Genomic DNA, 12,453 nt, shown 5'->3' with positions numbered 1-12,453 from the left:
GGTGAACCCGATGTGAATGCAACAACATTCTGACTGTCTAAATTTTTTGTGTGTTTCATAGAATAATAGGTCGGAAATTTTATAGTTAAGTCCAAAATCCTACATTTGTTAGCTATAATTTTCACATTCATTACAAACATGTTTCGTAATTGACAACATTGTGCTTCACATTCATACCACATAAATTTCACATCTGTTTTTCTGATCTTTCACAATCATTAGATAAAATACAAAGGTACAAATGGTTTACTATGCAACTTTGCATTCTAGTATTTTGATTTCTATAATTTTAACTTGTGCTTGAGAATGAATTTCATACAAAATGCCTCACATAGTAAAACCAAACTTTCTAGGCTACCATCTAAGAGCAGAACAAAAATGATTGAGAAGACAACACCAACAAATAGTACATGCAAAGAGACAACCTAATGAGCCAGATGATTATATAGAAAATACTAAATATCATATGCGCATACTAGCATATACCATGAAATATCACATGTATCTTGTCCCCCATCTTAATGTTCTAACCTTATTCTTCTTGGAAAACATAAATATCTATTTATAGATTTTCACAGTTTTTGTTTGGGGTTTGGTGTAAATAATTATTCATCATGGATATTATTACACCTTACTTAAGTTTACTTAGGAAATGCATTTCATAGTAGTTTGGGTATGAGACACTCGGGTGTTTGTGCCATATTGGGATAGTGTGTGTAGGAGAATTTCCACCTTTTATGGTGTTGATCTTGTTACTACTTTATCATATACACTTATTGTGGAGTGATAATTCCACCTTCGGTGGGTGATCCACCTCATGTGGAATATTTTATTGTTTATCCTACCTACTACACATATTTCCTACCTACCCTTCTTTCTTATTGAGCCACATGTCATGTTTGTGTGCTCACATATCCATATAGCCTTGCCTATATAAACAGGCTCATATTCATTGTATGAACAACTATTGATCATTTATCTATTGATGAGAATATAGTTTATTCTTGTCCTATATTTTGTCTCTGTTTTGTACATTTCATTGAGCTCTTGATCTTGGAAAAATCTCACATGGTATCAAAGCCATTAGAGTGTCATTGATTCGTCTTTGAGAGGCATTATTGCGACGTCAAGAGGCAGATTTGAGGAGCAACATCTTTTGGAGGCATCCTAGACCAAATTTGACCTCACCATTGCGTCCGGGTGGCCATTTCCATGAATTTTGAGTATAAATTCAGCCTATTTTGGTGAAAGTCAAATTTCGGGCTTGGAGGAAAATATTTGCCCAATTTGGGCAGTACGGTACGGATTTCAAAATATTTTTTTTTTTTAAAAATGTTTTTTTCTGCAAAAATTCTTTAATTATTCCATAGAAAAATTCGAAGAAGGTTGTTTTTTTAAAAAAATATATATATGTTTTTGGGGGGTTTGCAAACCCCTCCGTGACCCGTCGTACTGCTGGTACCGTCGTACTCTGCTGCATCTTTTCTGGCGGCTACCTGTCCACCAGTCTACTTCTCCTCCGGTGATAGCTGCACTTGCCAGCCCCTAGTGACTCCCGACTTCTGTCGGCCCCTCCTCCCAACAGCCCAGCATCTTCCCGGCCCCCGCGTCAATCTTCTCGGCCCCCCGAACTGGTCCCGAACACTACAGACTGCAGTCTCGTGTCGGCCACCGTGCCAACCACCGCGGACCACGCAGACTCAGATTTGCCACGTCTGATTCCATGTGGACCATGCAAACCTATCGGGCCCCTCCGCCACATCATCTCTCCTACCCAGTCCCACCACAACGCCACGTCAACAGACAGTGCCACATCACCTTTGCCACGTCATCCATTCGTACAGTACGGATGCCACGCAGGCATGGAGGTGAAGTTTTTGCGATGGCTAAATGACCGTCAAATTTAGGCCCACAGTTTGCTGACATCATCATTAAAAAAAAACTTGCAGGCCCCTCTCATTAAGCTTTTTGATTTTGTAGTTCAACTTCAAATGGCCATATTTTGCTCATTTTTGCTCCTTTTTTGGTGCAATTTTTTTTTGAAATGGGCTATAATTTCATGTACTTTCTCATGGTAGAATTATTTTTTGATTTTGATAGACATATTTTTCAAAAATATCAGTTTTTGGTGGCTGTACCTGTACAATCCTCATTTTTACAACTTCCGGGACTCTGTTTGGCCTCATACGAACTCCTTTTCAGGTGCCATTTTTTTTGAAAGTGCATAATTTTTCATCTACTCTCATAATATGCTATCAATTTGAAGCAATTTTGGGTAGAAATGTTACTTTCAGCATATGGTCTTTTTTGGCCAATTTGGCACTTGTATTGCATAGATCTATCTTGTTGGTCTTTTTCTTTGTAGTTCTCAGCCTATTCAGGCAGTTGTAAAACAAAATTAGAAGTCCACCTTGTCATTACTTGCAAATGTCCTATTGTACACGCACTACATATAAAGTGATTAACTTTGGGGGGTGTTTCTTGTGCTTTTGTGCTCGTGTTCCTTCCTTTTTGCTGCTATGGATTCTTCTAAGTTTCCTCTCTTAACTCCTCATAATTATGCTACTTGGAAAATTGATGCATGGACTAAACTTATAGAAAAAGGACTAACTCATTACATTGATGGAACTATTGTTGCTCCCGCTCATCCTAAGGCTGATCCTGTTGGTCACTTGGATTGGCTCAATAAAAATATCATGGCAATTGGTACCTTAAGAAAGTATGTATCAAAGGATCTCATTTTTCATATTGAGAAATGTACTCTAATCAAGGATGCTTAGCAAAAGTTTCAAGACTTGTATGGTCAAGTTGATGAGATTAGGGGATATCAGATTGATAGTGATCTCACCATGTTAGATACCAACAACTTTGATACTATACAAGACTATGTCACTAAGGCAAAAGAGTTGAGGGCACAACTCAATGATTGTGGCATTGATAAGAAGGATACTCAATTGGTCTTCAATTTGATGGGCAAACTTCCACAAGAATATGCAGCATTTGTTTCTAGTTTCCAAACCCATTTGAAGACAATGGGTTCAAGCTACACAATGGAACAAACTAAGTTGATAAGCATGGGCATTCTTAAGGCTTCTAAGTCTCAAGAATTAGTGGAAATTCAAGGGAACAAAGGAAATCAAGGAAAGGACAACTCAAACAAGAAGAAATGGCAATCAAAGCCTAAGGACAAAGCATCACCTTCTCCACAACAAGGAGATTCATCCTCTTCCAAGAGGGACAATTCACCAAAGAGGGAGAGACCTACTTGTGTCTATTGTAAAAATTTTGGTCATGAGGAGCATTGTTGTCATTCTTAGAAGATTGATGAGCTCACAGATATTCTCAACAAGCATAACATTGATTTTCCTAATGTCTACAAGATGAATGATTCATCAACTTCTACTTCCTCACAATCAAAAGGAAAAGGGCAAGCATTCATGTCTTCTACAAGTGGGAAGACTCACTTTTTTGGGATAAGAAAAGGAAAATCTCTTTGTGCTACTAGAAGTCATGATTCAAGGAGATGGCTTCTAGATTTAGGGGCTTCTCATCATATGTCATCTTCGCAGTCTATGTTCTCTTCATTTGAGCCTTGCACCATGCCACAGATTTTGATGGGAAATCATACATACATGGATGTGATTTGGAAAGGATCTATTGTCATTGGGGATAACTCCTTCAATGATGTGTTGTGTGTACCCCATTTGAAAAACAATCTCCTTTCCATCTATCAAATCACACATGGCGCAACTAAGAGAACTGTGGAGTTCACACCTGAGTCAGTTTTCATTAGAGACTTGGAGACTAGAGCTATCATTGCGACTGGGGTGGTTGATCATGCATCTCGGTTATACTCCTTTTCAGATTTTGTTGATGATGATGATTTCACATATGATGATTCTACATATGATGATCACACTTCTTGTGATGGTTCAGATTTTGAGGGGAACGTTGGGTACTTGAACTTGGGGATTCTCACATGTGACCCCATTCTTGAGCCTTGTGTTTCATCTCCTCCTATTGATATCACATCGCCTATTACACCTGATGATGCGGATAGTATGACAGTTTTACGTTCTTGTGATTCAGTGCAATGGGATATTTCATGTCTTCCAGCCTCAATTTCATGGGATGAGTACTTGACAGACATTGCAGGTTTGTTTGTGGAATCCTATATTGTAGATTTGGGAGACATCATTGATGGCATTCATCTTCTCTTTGATGAAGATGATCCTTCTTTGATTGTTCAAAGGGAACACTCTGACCCTCTTGTTCATTCTCTACATGATCATTCTTTTGAGTTTGACATGATTGTGGATACTTATGTACAGTAGTTGGAGGAGGTCTCTTTATGTTTAGAGGAGACGTGAGTCTTTGGACATTGTTCTACATCCATCTCCATTAGATCTTGGAGTGCCTTTTTCAGCAATGTGGAGCAGTTTACCACCTTTGGAGGGGGTATCTTTCAGCATCGACATTGGGACAGTTGAGCAGTTTTCAGAGATTCCATTCATCGTGAGTTTTTTTCATACATCTTCCCTTCATGATTGGGTTGACTTCATGGATACACATTTGGTTTTGTTTCTTCCTAAGGGGAGGAATGTTGTTTGATGTTCATGGAGTTGTTTCTTCATACATCATCGAGCTCCTATCATTGGTGTTGATTCTACATTGAGAGGGGGATACCTCGCTTCTCTACTTCTCTCATATGGTGGGGACTTTTTCCTCACATGGAGTTTTGTTCTTCACATGCTTCTATGAGAGTTCTCTTGTATATCTTTCATATCTCTTTTGGGGGAGGGTTTTTTCCCGTTGGGTTTTTCTCTCTTTCCCCGCTTTATGAGAGATTTCATTGCATTTGTTTGCATGCATTTGCAATTGTACATGGCTACCTAACATGGCCTCGTAGTCAGGACCCATCTGCATTGCTTAGTTTCATTGTAGACTTAAGTGCATTCCCCTAAGTTGCACTTAAGGGGGGGTGTTGGTGTAAATAATTATTCATCATGGATATTATTACATATTATTACACCTTACTTAAGTTTACTTAGGAAATGCATTTCATAGTAGTTTGGGTATGAGACACTTGGGTGTTTGTGCCACATTGGGATAGTGTGTGTAGGAGAATTTCCACCTTTTATGGTGTTGATCTTGTTACTACTTTATCATATCCACTTATTGTGGAGTGATAATTCCACCTTCGGTGGGTGATCCACCTCATGTGTCATATTTTATTGTTTCTCCTACCTACCACACCTATTTCCTACCTACCCTTCTTTCTTATTGAGCCACATGTCATATTTGTGTGCTCACATATCCATATAGCCTTGCCTATATAAGAAAGCTCACATTCATTGTATGAACAACTATTGATCATTTATCTATTGATGAGAATATAGTTTATCCTTGTCCTATATTTTGTCTCTATTTTGTACATTTCATTGAGCTCTTGATCTTGGCAAAATCTCACACAATCGTCAATAATCATTTTCGCATTTTTAGGAAAACTATTTTGCATTTGTTGATAGTTTCTTTCACATTCGTTAAAATAGATTTTGGCATCTATCAGTCTCAGATCTTGCATCTGACTGATGGAATTTTGCTTGTAAAATTATTTTTTGTTTTCTTATTTTCTCAAGCTACTAATGTTTAATTTTCGGCATGTGGCATACGATAACTCGAAGATAAGAATTTTGCAAAACTACAAATTGTGTGTTCTTGTAGGAGTAGTTTAGCAAACTATCTATGGTTTCTAGAGTAGAAAACACTTCAATTTAGTGCTCTAAATGAATAAAATTGTTTGAAGTGTTTGGGTCACTTGCTCAATCTATGTAGAACCCTATTTTTCTTTTTTAGAGAGCCTCCCTTGGTGGGAAAAAGTACTCACCGCAAGAGCGACTCAAGGATTACTTTACTCTGATGTGCTATATGAAAAAGGGTAGAGATGAAATTCATAACCCCACCAATATTATCCTTTTTTGTACTCGTCAATCTGAAAAAGATTTGTATACTCTAAGTAAGGTTGGTTTGGACATTTGCAGGGTGTTGATAACCTCAAATTCTAACTAGAAACCTCTATAGTGGCCTACCTTTTATTTTGACCAAACACTATGATAGTGTTAGTGCAAGCAAATAGCTAGTTTTCCCCCTAAGATACTCACCATTAGGCTCTCTTGAGATGAGACAGAAAAACTCAACTTTGCATAAGCTACATGTAGCTTCCCAAGGAGAGGGTGATTAGGTCATCCTTTCAGTCTTGGAGGCCCCTACCTTTCCTCTCTCATAAATACAGGAGTGAATACACACCTTTAGGTGTCCCTACACTTGCATCGACAGATATTACAAGCTGGTTGTGGGTTGAGCTTATCATAGTGAAACCATTTCCTTAGGAATAAGCATTGTCTGATGTGTTTTTAAATGTGCGACCAATGACAATTTTGGGTTGTTTTGACACTTGAACATACACAGTTACGGTAATAAAAATTAGAAAATTTACCATTCATGTTGTCTTTGTGTTTTGTGGCTATTCTATCATCACAACTTGTCCAAAATTTCCCTGAAATAGACAAAAAAATTTCAGATCTCCTAGAAAACACAACTTTCACATTTCGAGTCTAATCCTTTTTGTATTTGTACCAAATAATTTTCAAAGCTATCTTGAATTTGTCTTATATTGTCTAGTCCCTATTCCACAATTTTCTAAAACTTATCTCACATAATTTCTCAAAAATTAGTTTTGCACTTGTCCTACCCTAGATTCACATTTTTCTGATAAACTTGTGCTTTATTGGGTAATTTATAATTTCATGATTGAGATCCAATTTGTTCAGAACTTTTGCAATCCATAGAGACCTCTAGCATCATTAATCCCATTTATATTGCACATCCTTAAGAATCCACACAAGTCTCTGCAATATAGACTTCCATAGACCCCATTGACATCTTCAATTTAGTTGCATCTAGAACTGCCCAATGAATTAGTCTTAAGAATCAAGACAAAGAGATCATTCAGAACTCAAGATCTTTATCAATCATTCAATCCTCATAATCCAATTCCCTTGCTCATAATTCTAGAATAGGGTATCAATATTTGTCATCTTTCAATCAACCCCCAATCTTGTTTCAAGTCAAAATAATCTTTGGTATCTCCATCTCTATGTCCATAGCTTTATCCTTGGGTATATTAGAGGTTAGTGTCATTCATATTCCTAGCTTTGTCATTTTAGGAACCTATATCATTGCAAATTATACACCTTCATTAGTGTGTCCAAATTCACTTTCTCCTAGAACCTAGTTTAGTACTTCTATTTCCTCTATGCATTATAGGACCTTTAGTGTTTTAAATTAAATATTTAAATTAATATTTTGGGTCTTATTCCACTTTATTACACCATCACACTCCTATTTGGGCCCTTAATTCTAGGTATGCCCTTTATTATTTTAATCTTGATTTAATCCTAACCTTGCCCTAATTTCAACTCTCAAAGGATAATTTGCATATCTACACATCTTGGTTTGAGCCACTGAGTTGGATTTAGCATTAGAATCACGCTATCTTGCATCCCTAGAAAATTAAAAAAAGACAATTGGACTAGGTAGTATACTACCTGGTCCCAAACTATTTTAGAAGAATTTAAAAATCTTAATAGGGTGATCTTAACATATCCAAATCCCGCTTCGTGTAAAAATATATTAATTCTAAGTTGGCCTAAAGGTGATTTTATTTCGATAATCTAAGAATATACTAACATTATCATCAATTCAAGAGCAATTCCTCTTCCTCAAGAGAAAATCTTATTCAAGGAGAAACAAACTACGTCAAGGCATCTTCATATTATGTTTCAATTATGATTTCATGGTGGATCTTATGTGATTTATCATGTTATTGGATCAACACATGGAGGAGTTATCCTAAGAACATTGCATCACCTATTCAAGGTATAATCATATACATTCAAGCATTTCAACCTTTTCCTTCAAAAAACCAAATTTTCCAACTTAGTTCAAGTTAAATTTCTATTTCAATTAGGTTTAATTCCACACTCGGGGTTTGACTTAAGGAAAATGCCTATCCCAACCCCCCTTTCTTTCCTCTTGTGTGCAGTTACAGGTTTATGTTGAAGCGGGCAGTTTTCAAAAAGTCTCAACAAATAGGTGCAAGTTTGTTGATAAAAAATGATCCTAATTTTCAAGGACAAGGGCACCCCACACCCTTTTCCTCCATGACCAAGGCACTCCACACCATAGTCCTCCTTATTCTACTTCAAAATTACAACACACAACTCAAATAGTCTCAAAAACCAAATTCCCATTTTGTAGCTTATAACAATTTCTCATACCAAGGAATACAATTCCCTGGTCCTTCCAATTCAAGTTGAATTTTTTATCATAGGTGTACAAAAAAATTCCACTCTCATATCTATAATTATTATCTCAATTCTATTATTAATTAATCTATTTTTCTTTCCATTATAGTCACTTGCACTTATCTCCTTTACATATTTTCACATCCTCTCATATTTTGCACATTCCCCTTCATAGCAGTGAAGAAATAGAAACCCTAAAAGTATTCCTTGACTCTCTTTCATAAGAGTTAGTTAAAGAGAATAACTCCTTTAGGTGCTTTCATATTCCAATGTTTGAATGAAAGTGGAGTTAGGTCCTAATACTACCCGAATCCATTTTCATCCAATACATTTTGGTGAGCTCGACATTCTTACACTTGCATATTTCTTACTTTTAGTTTTTCATCTAATATTTGTATATAATTTTATGATTAATCAGCAATCACAGTCCTCTTTGATGCTTGAGGAACTAGACTAATAGATTATATAGTTTATATTGAATGTATCTCAGTGAAAGGAATCTGGAAAGACCCATCAACTATCCAAATTCAAGAAGATAAAAAAAATTGTTCAAATAGTTACTTTCACAAAGACTAGTTTACATCAAAAACAAATCAGATGAGATCATTTGGGATCCATCCAAGGATGAATTCTATTCAATAAAGTAGGGATATAGGTTCATTTAGAGTAGAGGGAATTGGCAGCCTTCACAAAGGGCTTATTCATTTTGCTGGAATAATATGATCATTCCTAAAGAAGGAAGCTTTGCATGGGTAGCCCTCCGAAATAGAATCCTCACAAGTGATAGGTTGGTAAAGCTTAATATTGCTAAATAGTTCAAATTTGTTCTTTATGAAAATTAATTCAAGACAGTGTACCATCTCTTCATCCAATGCCCATTTTCTATATAGTGTTGGAACTGTGTCATGGCAAAGCTTAATTTCTTCAAACCCATTAGCAACTCACTTTGGGAATGGTTTCAATCCTGGCCTCTCTTGTATAATACTACACTCTTTACCTATATATGGAGGATAACTCCAGTGATGGTGTTATGGTCACTCTATTGGGAATGAAACAAACAAATTTTTTTAAAAAAAGCCTTGCCTATTGAGAAAGTACAAGATATTATTGATAAGTCTATCTCTGAAGTTGTGAACTCATATGTCCAAAAGCATAAGTATTGCAGGTCTTTATTTACTTCATGGGATGATCTTATTATAAAAAATTGGACATCAATTTTGTTAACATTCAATGGCAGTCAACATCTTCCCTTTAAGAACAAAATTGACAGGAACCAAATTAAGTGGCATCCTCCATCAGGTCAATTTGTCAAAATAAATTTTGATGGAGTGTCAAGAGAAAATACAAGAGCTTCTGGTGCAAGTATTCTGTATAAGGGATCATTCAAGTGAATTACTAGTAGGGAAATAATTCTCTCTTCCATATGGGACAAACAACGTAGCTAAATCATGTGCATTATTGCAAGGTATACTAATAGCTAAAAAGATGGGCTATAGAAAACTACATGTAGAAGGAGATATATTGATCATAATCATGTTAGGGTTTCAAGTAGATCCGAAGCAAATATGAACTAACAATTATATGCAGATTTAAATACAAAAGATAAAGAAATAAAACAAGACACAGATAACACAGATATTTAACGTGGTTCACCCAGAATGGGCTATGTCCACCATACACAGTCGTCCAATCTTTCTTATTATCCAGCAAAAATTGTACATCAACATTACAATGCCTTAAGCATCCCAGCCACTTATAACATACATTTTTAGGGCAAAAACAAAGTTGACCTTTTTAGGGTTTTATTACAATGTCGGTTTTCATCAAAAAAATACCCAAAAAAAAATTTCTCGGGGGCTCCCACCCTCGAACCCCCGCTTTTCTCAAGGGCTGCTGCCCCCAAACCCCTACCCGAGGCCAAGCCCGACCCCGGACCCCGGTGAGGATACGTGCTGAGTGTATAGTACTTTGCCGATCAGTCACAACATTTCAACAATCTCCCACTTGGAGACTGATACTACATGACACCACTGTACATGCAACATCCGCTGGATAAAACACTAGGACTCGACTGGTATAAATTCCACAATTATCAATCAAGAAGACCAACAGAAACTGATGAAGAAATCAGCTTCTCCTGTGGAACTGCCTTCGTGAACATATCGGCAGGATTCTCACCTGTGTGAATCTTCTCAAGCCGTAACTGACCCTCCAAAACAGTCCGGATGAAGTGGTACCTAAGCTGAATGTGCTTTGTCCTTGAATGAAAAGCAGAGTTCTTCGCAAGATGAATGGCACTCTGGCTATCAGTATACAATGGGCTATCCTCTTGTGTCTGACCCAATTCCTCCAGAAAACATTGCAACCAAATCATCTCCTTGCTGGCTTCTGTAGCAGCAACATACTCAGCTTCAGTGGCTGAAATTGCAACAACCTTTTGCAGCCTAGAAATCCAATTGACTGCAGTTCCCCCTATAGTAAAAACATACCCTATAGTACTCCTCTATGAATCAATATCACCCGCTAGATCAGAGTCAACAAATCCACTCAGAGCAGCATTAGATCCTTTGAAACATAATACCTTCGTAGTAGTTCCTTTCAAATACCAAAGAATCCATTTCACTGCATTCCAATGTTCCATACCCGGATTACTCATAAACCTGCTTACAACTCCCATTGCATGTGCAATATCTGGCCTTGTGCATACCATTGCATACATCAGACTGCCAATAGTTGATGAATACGAGATGTTAGAAATTTTATGAACCTCTTCCTGTGCCTTTGGGCACATCTCCTTAGTCAATTTGAAATGACTAGCCAAAGGTGTACTAATTGCTTTTGCATCCTACATGTTAAATCTTTTCAACACCTTCTTTATATACTAACTTTGGGACAAATTCAAGGTTCTATTTTTCCTGTCCCGTGTAATTCTCATACCGAGAATTTGCTTAGCTGCACCCAAATCCTTCATAGCAAATGACTTGGCTAATTTTTGTTTAAGATCATTTGTATGTTGCATGTTAGACCCAGCAACAAGCATGTCATCAACATAAAGCAATAGGATAATATAACTACCATTATCAAATCTCTTAAAATATACACAATGATCAAGATGACATCTATGATAACCGTGTTCAGCCATGAAACTATCAAATTTTAAATACCATTGTCGGGGTGCTTGCTTTAGGCCATACAGAATTTTCTTCAACCTGCACACCAAGTTCTCCTTACCTTTGACCTCATATCCCTGTGGTTGCAACATGTAAATTTCCTCCTTCAAATCTCCATGGAGAAAATTTGTTTTGACATCTAATTGTTCAAGATGTAAATCATTTGTAGCCACAAGACTAAGTACAGTTCTAATTGAAGTCATTTTTACAACTGGAGAAAATATTTCATCATAATCTATACCCTTTTTCTGTGCAAAACCTTTTACCACAAGTTTGGCCTTATATCTTTTCTTACCTCCTTCCTCCTCCTTCAGTTGATAAACCCATTTGTTAGGCAAGACTCTTTTTTCTGCAGGTAAAGGGACTAAGTCCCAAGTCTTATTTTTCATCGAGTCCATCTCCTCTTTCATGCCTAGCTCCCATTGTTGTTTGGCATCTACCTGCATTGCTTCTTCATATTCTTCTGGTTCACCAGAATCCATTAATAAAATAGAATATAAAGAAGGAGAAAATCTTTTAGGAGGTCTAATTGTCCTCGTAGAACATCTAACACTTGCAGGAGTTTGTGGGACAATCTGTTGTTGCTGAGCATCAGGTACTTGTGGCATTTCATTTTCAGGAATCTCATCCAACACCACATATTCTTGTTTGTCCTATTCATGCTTCTTTTCTTGCATCTGTTCTTTATACATAACCTTCTCATTGAATATAACATCTCTACTTCTAATTATTTTCTTATTTTCAAAATCCCATAACCGATAGCCATATTCATCTATCCCATATCCAATGAAGGTACATTTCTAAGATTTAGCATCAAGCTTGGTTCTGTTTTCTTTATCAACATGGACAAAAGCTTCGCAACCAAAAGTTTTTAGAAAAGAATAATTTACCTTTTTACCAGTCCATGCCTCCTCTGG

The sequence above is a fragment of the Cryptomeria japonica genome, chromosome 8, assembly GCF_030272615.1.
Source record: "Cryptomeria japonica chromosome 8, Sugi_1.0, whole genome shotgun sequence".
Taxonomy (NCBI): Eukaryota; Viridiplantae; Streptophyta; class Pinopsida; order Cupressales; family Cupressaceae; genus Cryptomeria; species Cryptomeria japonica.
This window is presented reverse-complemented; position numbering follows the sequence as displayed.